Genomic DNA, 13,562 nt, shown 5'->3' on the forward strand with positions numbered 1-13,562 from the left:
GTACCTTTGTGTAGAGTTACACAATAACAATAAAAAGTTGTATTGCATGACGATGATGATCTTTAGTGATGCTGTAATCACTAAAGGGCACAGCTCAAAAAGTTACATTTATGTTTTTGTTGTTGCTGTTGTCTTTAATTTTTTTTAATTGATTACATGTCCAATAGTAACTTGCATCCGTTATTGAAATCACCGAGAGAAAACATAGATTTACAGAAATACTAATATATATATATATATATATATATATATATATATATATATATATATATATATATATATATATATACTGTACTGTAGATACTGAGAAGTTAATTTCTGGTCTTGTGGGAAAATACCAAAACAGTATTTTGGCTGAATCAAATAAGATACACACCACAAATGCAACAACATGTAAAACTGTTGTGCGAGTGTTTGTGCAAATTATTTATAATTTCACTAACAGCTGCTTAGCAAAAAGAAAGGAAGTATATAGTTGACGTTATTGCTAATCTAGCATACCAAATGATGTATCCCATTTGCTCTATTACAGTAAAAACAACCAGCGATGTCGGTTGATGCCGTGAAACAGGCACATTTTCCGGTGAAGTTTTTTGACGTAGTTCCAGTGTGGTTCTCCTTCAGCTGCTCCAGTCCAAAGACATGCTGGTAAGATGTTAGAAGTGCTGTCTGTCTATATGTGGTAGCCCTGTGATAGACTGCTGATCTGTCCAGTGTAAACAGAGACAGGCAATCTAAGCCATTATCTTTTGACTAAATCAGACTTCTGAAGCCTCATATTGGCTTCATATAAACTTTTGAATACAGTTTTACACAAAAGGAGGACTGTGGATGTTGTCCCTCATCACTTAGATAAAATGGATAGGAAGTGATCTTTTATTGGCCAGTATGAACAGGAGGAAGGATTATTGATTATTGGTCCAAACTATTGGTCCATGTGTGTCATCTATAATTCCCTTCTTGCTGAACTGATACAATTTCAAGCAATTTCTGCCACCTACTGGTGTAAACATACTTCTGGAAAGCCCTGACCAACATCGACATCCCCAAGTCTGTCTTAACATCAATCAATCAATCACTTCATTGGCTACTAGTACAATGCAGAAAAAAACTTTTTATTAAAGTTATAATCTTTAAGGCACTTTTTAAACATATTAATTAAATGCAATAGTGTAACACAAGAAATGGGCAGAAAGCAAAAAAATAATGTAACAACAAAATGTGTAGAAAGCTCCTGATGCTTGGGGTTAATGTCTTTGTCATTGTGCATCTATGACTTTCTCCGTCTGAAGAGTTTAGAGAGCCAAGAGATAAGCTTGTTCTTCTTCTTAGTTTTCTCAGGCTGTGCTGCCGTAGTCTCAGTGTCGGCATAGAAGAGCTCCTCACGGGCTTGAGCTCGCTCTTCCTGCAGATGCAGCTCCAGCTGGGTCAGCTCTCTTTTTGGCTCCGTTTCCACTCTTTTGATTGGGATGTTGATGTTATATGGAGTCCAGTCTGCAGGCTTGGTGTCTGCTGCAAAGCTCACCGTAGGCTTGAGGTGGTTCATGATCTCTGTGGCTATGAGGCTGCAGGCCACCAAGGCCATCCTAATATCCTTCATCAGGCCCTCTCTACTCAGCCAGGTGTTGGGCAGAGCCTCGCAAAGTGTGATTTTGAGTGGCTGGCACAGTTCCCGGCTCAGTTTTATTTCGTTCTTTGAGTCCTCGAGGCGTTTGAGGTTCTGGAGGAAGACTCTGTTATTCCTGTATTTCTTTGCCTCCTTTTGCAGCAACAAGTGGATGTGCTCCACCATCTCGTTCTCAAATGCCTGAGTCTTCGGGTGCTCTGGTCTGTAGAGGTTCCTGCCTCTAAAAAATTCCACCAAGACACTTCTGATGGTGGATTTGTTCACCCAAGCTCTGTCTGTGATCAGATCTGCTCTCTCAGTATCACAGTCGCCTGCCATAAGCTGGAAAGTGCAAAGCTGATGTGGTTTGAGGTTTTCAGTTCCAGCTTTATGATGTTTCCCCTCAGTGCTGGAGACAAGCCCCTGGTCTTTACTGTGATCAGTAAACAACCAACCGGCCAGACTGTGGTTCAGGGTCAGAGCTGTTGTTTCTACCTCCTCATAGAAATCAGCCAAAAAGTACTTTTTGTCCACCCACACAACATCCCGGTTGGACAGACGAGGCTCTGTGAAGCGTTGCTGGTAGTCCACAATTTCCTTGTCTGTTATCCTGGGGAAAGCCTTCTGAAAGACCTTTGTGTATCTTATCCAGGATCCATGCTGCTCAAAGATTTCCTCCTTGATAGACTCAGGGAGAAACTGAGAGAACAGCCGGCTCTCCTGATCACTTGGTGTCTGGGTGGGAGTGAACTCCCATGCAGACTCAGCCTTGTCTGTTATGAGGACGGCCTCGATGATGTGGTGAGGGATGAAGCTCAGGAGTGCAGGGTCTTTTCTCACCAGCTGCTTCCTCACCTGAATGGATGTGCCAAATTTTTTCATGAGGCTGCTCTGGAGCAGCACGGCAGCTTTCCATGTGTTGCAGGGAGGAGGAGGGAGGTGTCCATCCACAGAGACACCTGGGACTTTCCTCAGGGTCTCCAGAGTCACTGCGCTCATGTGCAGACATAGCGTTAGCAGTTGTTGCTGCGTCAGATGAGCGCCAGCGTGGCCCCTCAGTGGGTTGAGCCTCAGCATCAACTGGACGAGCAGATCTTCCACCAGGTCCCTGCTGACAGTGACTGTAGCAGGAAGAGGGAACTGGATATTGACCTGTTTGAGAGAGGCGCTGTGGAGCAGCACTTGTGAAGGCTCAGTGCTGGTGCACGTCTGAGCCTCCGCTCTCAGCAGGTTAAAGGATGTGTTGGTGTCCATGATCTCGACAAAGCAAACTGCAAACTTTGCGGTCCTTTGGAGAAGTTGGTATCCAATAAGATTTGTTGTAGTAAACAACAAGATAAAACAGTCAAAGACAAGTAAATCAAGATGTGGTTTGTACTCAGTCACTTTCAATCTGTGTGAAATGACAGGATTGGCAACAGTTGGAACAGAAACTGTAGATTCTAAACTCTGTCACAGTCACATTCTAATGTTCTATTCTCACATTCACATTCTATTCTCACATTCACATTCTATAGAACTATTTGATAGACTATGTGTGTGTGTGTGTGTGTGTGTGTGTGTGTGTATATATATATATATATGTAAATGTATATATATATGTATATTTATTTATATATATATATATATATATCCATATATACATACATATATATAAACATATATGTATATAATATAATTAAAAATAAGAATTACATTTTAAAGCCACAATGTAACCAAAAGAGCTGCCCCATCACGAAAATTCATAACGCAAGATTTCAACCTACTATCACTCCCAAATTGATTGACTGGTGTACAGGGACCTACACTAATTTGTAGTGTAGTGTAGTAAAAAATTTTTTTAGCATTGTTGGTATTTGGTTACTTTGGTCTTGCTTTCTGGAACAAACTACCTCATGACCTGAGGTCTGTCCACATTCAGAGGCAAACTTACAGTTTTCTTTTCTACCAGGGTTATGATTAGGGCAGGGCAATGATAGCGAGCTAGAGATCAATGTGGCAAAGACAAACGAGTTACTCTTTAGCAAAAAACAAGACGTAACAACAGAGCCAGTTTTATTAAATGGCCTAGCAGTTGAAACTGTGGGGACTTTTAAGTACCTAGGTACGGTTCTTGACAACCATCTGAGTTTTTCAGATAACACAGACTATATTTTTAAGAAATGCTCACAATGACTCAGTCTCCTTAGAAGACTGAGCTGTCTGGGTGTCAGTGCTCAGATTTTTGAGCTAGTATACACCACAAAGGTTTTAACCTTTCACCTCTCTGCTTGGTTTGGCCATTTAAACTGCAAACTCAGGAACAAGCTTAACAGGATAGTGTCAATGGCTAGCAAAATAGTGTGAAAACTCCAAAAACATATGACCCAAATATATACTGACAGAATGAGGAAGAAAGCTCGGAAAATGAGCCTCTCTGTGTTCTGTCAGTGTGAGGTCTCCCTCTTTTGGCTAATTTGTTGCTCTACATCTTCCGTCTGAATATTTGTAATGCATGGTTAGTGCCCAGAAACACCAAACTAACATTAAAGTGCTAGAGTAGACAGGGGTTGCTTCTTGACACCTCATGTATAATATAATATAATTAAAAGTTGCTGCAATCAGAGCAGACTGGGCTTTTTTGGAGCGGGGTCTTAAAGAGACAGGCGCTAAAATGGAGCGTTTTAGACAGATGGTGAATACAGATGCTGCAGCACAGACAGTATGAGAAAAGTAATGTTTGTTTTTTTTAAGATTAAAGCATGTAAACAAAGTAGAATAAAAGTATGAACATAAAAAATGAGCATATTGTCTCATTTAAGAACTTGTGCATGGATACAAAAAACACTGTTTTCAGTAGTAATTTAAATATTCTTTTTAGAAACAAGTAACAACACAACAGATTAAGTTAAAAAATATTTTTATTATACTCTGAAATGTATGACTTTATAAGCTATTATATTAGAATTTTGGCTCATTCTTTCAATGGATTTTATTTGTTTCTGCAGCAAATGAAGACCAGCCTACATAATGCATACACAGGCACCGCCAGACTGGGGACTCCCGCCAGAAGAAAGATGAGCGCATTGATCCATGAAGGGTACGGTACTGATGCCAGAGTTGGGAACTCCTCCTGTAAACCGCAAAACAGTATAATTTGTTACCACTATGTGCTATACTATCAACATTTACCGTACCAATGTTTGATACATCCCAAATAGGTCTAGTTTGTAATGTGGCATCATTAGAAAAAAAGGCAACAAAAGTATGGATGCTGAGATCAGAACTAATACACCCAAATATAAATGAACACCGATTACTTTTATGAGCTTGTGCACTTACAGAGTTGGGATCCCAGACTAAGTAGGTGAGCTCTTCTTGGACTTGTGTCACCAGGTAGAAAACTAAAATAACCAGAACGATTAGAGGACTGATGAACCTCCATGTAACCTGCCAGAAGATGGAGGGCTTATGTCCGACCATGAACTCCAAGTCCTCATTGAACCTGCCACACAAGAGGGTTTAATATAAATTATAATGTGCTGTATAACTTTATTTAATCTGATAAGTACCTTGCTGAGAGTAACAATCTATTTTAAAAGGGTGCAAGTAGTTTTGAAGAGTCAGCCATCTCCATAAAGCTTTGCTCAGTAACTGTCACAGCATGATGATGCTAATGCTGTATGCTTAAGGCTGTTTTATGCTTCTGCTACGCCGTCGCTCCTACGGCGTCGTGACCCTTTATGGAGTTCTGCATTGGGGTTGCTTTGCATTGCGGTGCATTTCACCGCCATAACGCTAGGGGGTGATAAGTCTGAGGTTATTTGCGAGGTGTCTGCCAGCCAGTTTATGTTATGTTAGCAAGCAAACTTTAGCACAGCTGCCCACAAAGTACTGCTTGCTGGCGAAGTGCTAATTTCAAAACGTTACTGACATATAGACACTTTACAAACGGATAACCCCCGTCATGGTAACCAAAATATGTCTGAGTTTATTTGCAAAGCTTATGTTAGTGAACTAGCATGTTGCTACTCCCCACAGTAGGCTGATTGAAACACCAACTATCAACACACAGGACGAGTTGACCAATCACAGTCCTTGCGGTCTGCGTCGCCTCGACATGAAGTTACAAATTTTAGGAGGTACCCGTCGAGCAACGGCGGATGGCTCGGAGGGGGGATCGCGGCGACGCAGAGGGGTCTGCTGGGGTACGCCGTCGGTTCGACTCAGAAGCATAAATCAGCCTTTATTCTATAGCAAGTATCAAGATGAAAAAAGCAAACCCAGACGGACATTGTGAAGCTAAAATAGTTTAAATATGCACTAACCTGTCTATGCCGTAGATGTATACAACAGCTATCAAAGCTTTTCTCAAAGAAACCAATGGTCAGAAGTGGAACAGATCCAGCAAAGTTGTCGAAGAGAGTTACCCAATAAATCCCTGAATGCTGCGCAAACAGGAGGGAGATGACGAAGGCAACAGCACACGTTACTCCTGAAACGCACGTCCACAAAAACAAGAGCGCTCGTGTTAAAAGAAGAATCAGACAATGAATCTGGGGTTGCAAAGCCGATATGCAGATTGTTAACTACAAAACAGAATACCAGTCAGTGCTTCTTGGGGCCATTTTTGAGGTAACATATTCAGGTCTTTCAGTGGGACCGCCACTCCTTCAATGTTGCCAAACAGGGTTGAGATTCCCAAGCACAGAAGCATGATGAAAAAGAGGACAGACCAGGCTGGAGAACCAGGCATCTGGGTAATGGCTTCTGTGAACACAATAAAGGCCAGACCTGTTCCCTCGACTCCCTGTACAAACACACATTAGTCGTAATGCAGTTAGGAGCAAAATACAATAACAACATGGAATCTGACAGATATTCATCAATACAGTCACCTCACTGAGAAGTGTCTGCAGGTCACAGATTTTGATGTCCAATCCGAGAATCATATCAGGAGAGGAGCTGTTGAGATGGTTAAAGGCTGCGTCGTAGTTGCTTGTAGAGATGCTGTCTTCAGGAAGTTCAAATGCATTTAATAATGTCATGATGTTACTAGGGAGAAAATATGTCACGGATTAGTCACTCTGGATTACGACTCATATGTTTATAGTGTGAAGGCCTCTCACAATTATTACGGGAGCAAAGCAGCAATTAATGTGAAAAAAGTATAAAAGCGACACATTCCGCGTGAGGAGGCAGGTTGAGGTGGTGGATGGGTCACAAACAAACAGGACTTTCACCCAGGAGGACGCTGTTCGTGTCCCGTTTGAAAATACGCGTCATATGCGTAACCGGAAGTGAGTAGCGTAATGTCTGATTTTAACCCAAGACGACAGTTATCACACCAGTCATAATTATGTCTCAAAGAAAACTCAACTCCTGGCTGTTTTGGAAGAAGGAAATAGCGAGAGTAGCAGGTGAACTAGCTGTAAAAGTGAGTTTGCTTTAAGTGATGTGTAGTAGTAGTACAAGGAGTAGTGTTACATTCAAATTTGAGATCTTTACGTTTCCCCACCTGCCAGATCCCACGTGACGTTAACACTCCTGTGGGTCATATTAGAGGGTAGGAATAAACCTATATTCTCGTATGGTTTGGAGGACTTGTTGGAAAGGATTGATTCAGGTATCTTAATACAATGCCCACATGCCCATACCTACGTTGAAAGACTTACTGGTTGCTGTAATTATTCCTCCTGTCCATACTTATTGTAAAGGGACTGTACCAAATGTCACAGAAAGGTAATCCATAGTCCCTGAGATATTTCAGTCTGGATCAAAGCGTTATAACCACCGTGCCAACCAACATTACCATCCAAGTTTTGAAAAATATTTGGATTGGCCAACAAGGCAGGTCTGCTTGGTTCTTTCTGGGAATGATTGTAAGATTTACGAAGAATTTGTTTAACGTTACAGCATTTACTATCTAACTGGGACGTTTTGGGACCGATTGGCGGGACTGCTGTGGACGAAGTAACGTTGCACACGGCGATACACTTGTAAGAGCAAATTATGTTTAACCATGTATCCAGCTAAATGAAATAGCTTACGTTACTGTATTGTGTGCACAGTTAACTTTATTTAATATTGTATTTGGCGTTTTCTTTAATCATGGTGCAAATGTTGCTCGATGGTGTTTTAAGCCTCTAATGTCATCTTCCAGGCAGCTAACCCTAACCTTAACCCTAAACATAACCATTGCCGCGCTGCCTGGAAGGCGACGTTGGAGGGGCTTAAAACACCAAACACCGCAAATGTTCCACCAAAACAAGTTCTTTCACAAGACCCATTTTGCAGAGCCACCGTCGCTGCGTCCGGAGCTTAGCGCCACCAAAGACAGTTTAGTTGGTGTAAAGAAATGCAAACAACCCAGAGCGTTTTTTTTCTCCTATCCCAGAATGTATGTGTTATAGACCCAGACCTTTCTCTGCAGCACTGTGGAGATAGGTCTGGCAATGTGAGACTACTCACTCACTGATACAGCTGTCATATTTCTCTGTGGCCCCGAAGCCGATGATGGTGTAGGTGACTGTGGCAGCATAGATTGAGGTGAGGCCAGTTATGGCCGACAGGATCACAGCATCTTGCATGCAGTTGTTGCTTGGCAAAAAAAGAAAAAATGATTTAGGGCACACACTATGTCTGAGACAGGCTACTATCTTTTTTTTTTTTTTTTAAGATTATTTTTGGGCATTTTATGCCTTTATTATATAGGACAGCTGAAGATATGAAAGAGGAGAGAGAAGGGGAATGACATGCAGCAAAGGGCCACAGGTCGGAGTCGAACCTGCGGCCGATACGACAAGGACTGAGCCTTTGTACATGGGGCGCATGCTCTACCAGGTGAGCTATCCAGGTGCCCCGACAGGCTACTATCTTTATCGTGAGCTAAATAACAGTAGAACAGCTGTGTGGTTATAAAAACAGGGCTTCTATAAATGTCTCTTACTGAACAGGGTTGTAGCTTGAGAAGGAGATGAGGCCTCCCCAAGCTAAGCTAAAGGCATAAAAGACCTGGGCACCTGCATCCAGCCAAGTAGTTGGTTTCATCAACTCATCAACCTGCAAGAGTGAGGCATACATTGTGATGTGTCTTTGTTTTATTAGATATATAATTGCCTTTTTTATGATAGTGATTTAAAACATACATCTGGTGTGAAGAGGAACTTTATTCCACTCAGGGCACCTTTAAGAGTCAGTCCTCGGATCAGGAAGATGGCCAGCACTATATAAGGCAGGATGGCGGTGACATACACTGCCTGAGGTCATGACAAGAAAAGCAAATCGTGAAAGAATTGGTCGGTGGTGATTCAGAAAAAAACAGTTGTTTGTGTAAAGGTTTGACAGACCTTGCCTGAAGTGCCGATCCCCCGTATGTAGCAGACACACATGACTGTCCAGGCAGCTAGCAGGCAGAGTACAATGGGCCAGTGGATTCCTCCAGAGTCCACAATGGAAGCTGAACTATTAAGAGTCACTCGGTAGAAATAGTAATCCACAGCGGAGCTTCGTTGACACTCTGGTACAAATCCTGAAGGGGCGAGACACAGTCCTTCAAGTGTTTTAATCATGAGTAGAGTTTGTGTTCTTAATAAGAATCTCTTTATATTTAAATACCTGTCCCATTGTCATTGAGAGGACACTGAGCCCAAGGCAGTGGGCTTTGAAAGGAATTGAAGAGATACCACAAGATCCAGGCTATTAAGGTGTTGTAGTACAGTCCAATCAATAAGGACACCAGCATGGAGGCTACACCTGAGTAGGACAGAATCATTAACTGATGTTTTTTGCTTTGGACAAATCTTTTCAGAGCCTATTTTACATACCAACACCAGTCAGATAAGGGCTGATGGCCCTCCACACTCCCACGCTGCCTTTCCTGAGACGCTGGCCGATGGCAAACTCCAGCAGCAGGAGAGGCATTCCTTCCAGCACCAGCAGGATCACGTAGGGAATCAAAAACGCACCTGCAAAATATATGATCGGTAAGTAGTACAATTACAGATCTGTATTGTTGCATTTATGACCATCATAAGCCTCCCCCCCCAAACACCTCACACCAGCCAAAGTCAATCATTTACGGTAATAAAACCCCACATTTATTCGCAATAGTGCTATATTGTACAATCGTGCAGTATTTTCATCCTCTACATAACAATCTTTGCAATCTTCAACTGTCTTTAGTTGTTTGACCGAGTGATTTCTTTCAAGATTCACACGTGGGAATCTTTCCCATTTCTACCATCCATAATGTGAACATCTAGTTAAAATTTCGTTGGATTAGGATGGCACCAAGATCTTGGTTGCAGCTGTCGCCGTGGTCCTGCTTCACTACACCCTGCTACGCTCTACGGTGCCCTGCTGCGCCCTGCTGAACCTGCTACATCCAGCCATGCCCTGCTGCGCCACGCTACACACTGTTACGCCCTGCAGTGCCCTGCTATGACATGAACTACTACGACTACCATTTTCTAGTCACTGTTCCATTATCTTTATTGTGACTATTATTGCCACTGTTCATCACACCCCCAACCGGCACCGTCAGACACCGCCTACCAAGAGCCTGGGTCTGGCCGAGGTTTCTTCCTAAAAGGGAGTTTTTCCTCGCCACTGTCGCACTAAATGCTTGCTCTTGGGGGAATTACTAGAATTGTTGTGACTTTATAAATTATAGAGTGTGGTCTAGACTACTCTATCTGTAAAGTGTCTCAAGATAACGCTTGTTATGATTTGATACTATAAATAAAATTGAATTGAAATTTAAAAAAAAAAAAAAATTAAATTAAAAGAAATCGGCAGATTCAGTTGTTAGATTACTTCAAATGCATAATGACTCACTTAACACAGCCACAAAAATATGCACAAAGGACAGGCGAATCTTCTGAAAAGGAAGGGGTTCGCAGTTCAGATATCTAATAATTCTGCAACGATACAGTAAGTCTCTCCAGGAAAATCATATTTGAAAGATCAAAGAATACCAAATAGGTATGGGTAGTCCTTTGTACCTCCACCACACTTTAATTTGTCAAACAATCATTCAAGAATTGACAGCCCATAATGATAAGATGTCCCTTTCCCATTTTTACCACTTCTTACCTCCTCCATGACTTTGACACAAATAAGGGAATCGCCACACATTGCCAATCCCAATGCAGAAGCCCACACAAGTTAGGATGTACTGGGCTTTGTTGTCCCACTTGGGCCTGTCCCCGGCTTCCTCCTTCTCCATCCTGTCCAGGTCCTCATAGGAAGGGATTCTGTCTTCCAGTCCTGGGTTAGGAAGAACCAGTCTCATAGCGACCCCACTGAAGCTGAGATGTTACACTATCGTTCTTGGAAGTCAAAGTGAGGGCTCAGTGCATTGTTGAAACAAGTTTACGATCTTTTACTTCATCTGATGCAATCCACAGATTAGCCCTTGCACACTCTGCATTTCTGTTTTATAGTACCGTCATTCAGTTTGATCACACATTATACAAACAAAGCAATGGCACAGTAGCACTGTCCACTCACAACAAGAAGATCCTGACTTTGAATCCACTGCTCCAGGGAGCGCTCCACCACTACTGTGTGTACTAGGTGTGCTTTTTATTTTATTTTGATTTATTTTTTGCAACTTTGTTTGGGATTCAGCACTAAAACACAATTTCAACTGAGTTGATTAGGTCCTTTAATGGTTTCCTGCTCTGTTATCTAGTCTTGAGGCCCAAAGTTGAACCTACACTGCCTTGTGTTGATCATACACTGTCATTTATTACATACCAGGGTTAACGAGGGCCTGCTTGTATGACAGTTAATAACAACTAACATTTCAAGTCAGCATCTTCATCAGACTCTGTTGATGACTTGACGGTCATCTTTTTCAGGCATTATATAAGACATGAGCACAAGGAGAGGTGTATATTTTGTGAATCATTAAAGGAAAATAGTCTGGCAATCGAACAAGTGCATTGAATGAGCAAGAGGCAAAGTTCAGTTTGGCTGGAACATACATCAATAAAACTTTTAATAAAATAAACTAATAAAAAAATAAAACTAATAATCAATGATTAGTTAATTTAGTTACTTATTGTTACTTATGTTATTTAGTGCAAACTGTTTTAACACTACAGACTACAGGCATGAATCCATCTCAACTTTCAGTTTATTATTGTAAGGGCAAAATCTATCAGTCTACAATCTTAAATCAGTTTGATTGAATGGCCTATAATACACTAGATCCATATTTACCATAGGTGGATGAGTGCTTGAATAAGGGATTTATTATTCCAGTAATAGTGATAGTCAGTTGATGTTTAATCAGCCAACAAAAGCATGTTGGGCTTTGTTGCATCAGCTGACCCTACTACCACTCTGTGTTCTGTCAGTGTGCGGTCTCCCTCTCTTGCCCAATTGCTTGTTTAAAGTGGCTATATGTAACTTTCAGTTTGTGTTGATTCCAGCCGCCCCTTTGGATAAAAGCGGTAGTGTTTTGCAGATGGAAAATTACACAGTTTCAGAAACATTTAAAAGTTACATATAGTCACTTTAAACATTTATACTGTATTGGAACAAACGTCTGACGTCAAAGTGCATACCACAAAAAGACTACAATATCTGTTATGAGGTGATATCTAAATGGAGATGGAATGAAAGATAAAGTTTTCAGAGTTGTAGATAGTTCATGCTTTGAGAGATCAGATGCATACAATGTTTACCTTTTGCCCATTTTCATTAGAAAAGTTACAATTTGCTATATTGTTTATCTTTCGATAGGTAGACGTTTAAAAAAATTGGTAGATATTGGCTGTACATTTCATTAGTGGTTGGTTGTAAAGTTATATACTGTCAGCAAACATATTCACAGAGAAAAATTATTTCAACGGCAAGGATAAAGGGGTTTAAATGCTTTAAATTAAGAAAGGTCCAATACAACAAGAAATCATACAGTATGAGCAGGTTTATTAATGTGATGAGTAAGTACAGTATATTGATACAGCAGCAATGAATTTGCACAAAAGATGGAAATATGAGTACTTTACTTAAATGCATCAATAAAAAAAATCTGTATTGTGCTTTAAAGCAGCTACACACCAACCCGATAATCGGCCATCGGATAGTCTGGTGAGGTCAGTGACTCGAGTCTGTTCGGTGTATTCCGTGCCGTCGTCCGTTGGAGGAGCTGTCAGCCTTCATTTTGGCCGACCTGACATGCTCAGTCAGAGACAGGGCAGTCGGGACTCACCCGGAAATGGCAAGCGGGATGACCGTGACTAAGCCTCTCAAAATTTGACGAAAATCTTTTAAACTGACCTTTGTCGGTCTGAAATGAAGATAGATTCAGCAACTGCATGGCCTATTTCTCTCTTTAAATGTTTTCAGAACTATTTTAGTACAATATGAGATCGTATTCTGAATGAGTCGCCAAAAGGCCGGTTGTCCAACTGCCTTTTCTGCCAACGGTCGGCTGTCTAGTTGGTCTGTGACAGCCTTTAAGAACATGTGCATGGATATAAATAGAAAAACAGACAGCCAGATCTATGTGCCCCTTAAAAAGAAGAAAGAAAACTGTATCAGACCACTGCTCGAATGCTTGGATGACATAAAGGCCTGGATGGCTTCTAACTTTTTAAGTTTTAATGAAACAAAAACGGAAGTGATGGTTTTTGGTGTCCACACTGGGACCCCCTTTATGGGACCTATATGTCAAGCCAACCGTTATCAATTTAGGGGTTAAAATTGACTCCGATATTAAACTTGACAAACAGATTGGGGCAGTGGTTAAAGCAGGCTTTTTCCAACTACAGCAGTTAGCCAAAATAAATTCTTCCTAGGCAGCACTTTGAGACAGTAATACACACCTTTGTGACCACTCGGTTGGATTACTGTAACGCCCTATATGTAGGCATCAGTGCCTCATCTGTTGCTCGTCTCCAGATGGTGCAAAACGCTGTGGTGCGTCTTTTAACTGGACCATGTAAATATGAGCACATTACCC

The 13,562-nt window shown here is 41.4% G+C and overlaps 1 pseudogene; it reads right to left on the minus strand.

Annotated features, from left to right (window-relative positions):
- Window positions 1-4,488: 4,488 nt before the first annotated feature.
- LOC116067022 lies at window positions 4,489-11,054 on the minus strand (annotated as a pseudogene).
- Window positions 11,055-13,562: the final 2,508 nt, after the last annotated feature.

This window comes from Sander lucioperca, chromosome 16, assembly GCF_008315115.2.
Source record: "Sander lucioperca isolate FBNREF2018 chromosome 16, SLUC_FBN_1.2, whole genome shotgun sequence".
NCBI lineage: Eukaryota > Metazoa > Chordata > Actinopteri > Perciformes > Percidae > Sander > Sander lucioperca.